Genomic DNA, 1621 nt, shown 5'->3' on the forward strand with positions numbered 1-1621 from the left:
CTACTATGAGAGATAGAGAGAGAACTATAAAGACATTGAAGATGAATACTATGTGATTGATTGTAATACTTCTGCAATGAAATATTGAAGATCCTAAATCTCGTGCAAAAGCGGCTCAAAGTAATCTCTCGCAACAGAAAAATCTTGGGCTAAGTGCTCCCTCCAGGTGCATCAACAAACACCAGCCCTGCATAGTGTATGGGAAGCCGTGGCTAAAAACCGTAGCCCACGTGGGAACACCCCTTCAAGGGGGAAAAGAGATAATGGATAATTTTTGTAAATTTTTTTAATGTAATAACTCCCTCCCCTTCAGTCGTTGCACGGCGGGGAGAGGGAGTATGAGTAAGTGGTGGAGGGGCATGGGGAGGATGCATGCAACTTGCCACTTGTGTGGCTGCTCCCCCACCTTCATGCCTATATGAACCTCCCCCTCCCAAGCTTGAGGGGAGGAGGAGGATCGTCTGCTGTTGCAGCCCCTTGTGGAGTTGCCTGATGCCGTCGACGACTTGCTGCCGCCCCACCGCTCTGGCCATGCCGGCAAGCTATACCCGCCCCCATCATCATCATCATCATCATCTTCACCATCAGCATCGTCGTCATCTTCTCCATCATTATCCCCACCTCCACATCATTTTCCTGTGTGACAGAAGCTTGGAAGCTTCTATTTGAAGCTTCTATTAAAGCTTCCTTAGGCATAGTTCACCCCTGTGTCCCCGGTTTTTTTAAAAACCGTGTCTTGCAAAGCCCTATTCTGCGTAGGGAAGTAATCTCAGGCAGAAGTGACTTCCTAACGCATAAGTGAGCCAAGGGGAATTTTGCTGAATCGAAATCTACTGCGTCAATGGCTCCTAAGCAAAAGGCGAGAGGAGCACACGCGAGAGCTTCCACCCCGAGTACGAGAGTGGACAACACCCTGATTCTTAATGCCCAGGTTTCTATAATATTCCCTCATGAAAGGATGCATTAAGCATGTCTTTAATTCTTGTAGGAAAACTTAAATGCATTGGAAAATTTATATACTCATTCGATCTACAAAATTTGATTGCATGTCAAGTTTTTGTAATTGCTTTCACTTCCATGGTTAAGGGTAGTTGAAATTCTGAACGTATGATGCATAAGTAAAAAAGACAAAATTGTGCAAAGGCATCTTTGTTGCATCGTGCAAAGGACAGGGCATATAACACATAATGCATAGTTGTGACTCGTGTATAGGATAATCATAGATGCCCATTAAACGATGTCCGAGTAGTTGCAATGCATGGAAAAGATTTATGAACCACACAAATTGCATGCGATGGTAGTTACATTCTAGGTAGGGTTAAGTGATAAAGGACGGATTAAATCAATGATGGACTCATGGCATTCACTCATGCATGGAGTTCTTTTATCAAAGTTTAAATTTGGGAAAGGATGCATCTTCATATTAAAGCTTGAATTCGATGCATAAAACGAAAGGTTTTAAAGAATAAGCTCTGAATGTCAATCAATATCGGGCAAGGGAAAGAAAGATCACTATAAGTTGCATAAAAGCAAAAGGTCTATGGTTTGAAATTGCATACTCGCTTGGAATGACACATCACTTACATACATCTTTTAGGGAAAGTATTTACATCTCTAAGGA

Source organism: Lygodium microphyllum, chromosome 25 (genome assembly GCF_053477565.2).
Source record: "Lygodium microphyllum isolate KBCC chromosome 25, Lygodium_microphyllum_v1.1.10, whole genome shotgun sequence".
NCBI lineage: Eukaryota > Viridiplantae > Streptophyta > Polypodiopsida > Schizaeales > Lygodiaceae > Lygodium > Lygodium microphyllum.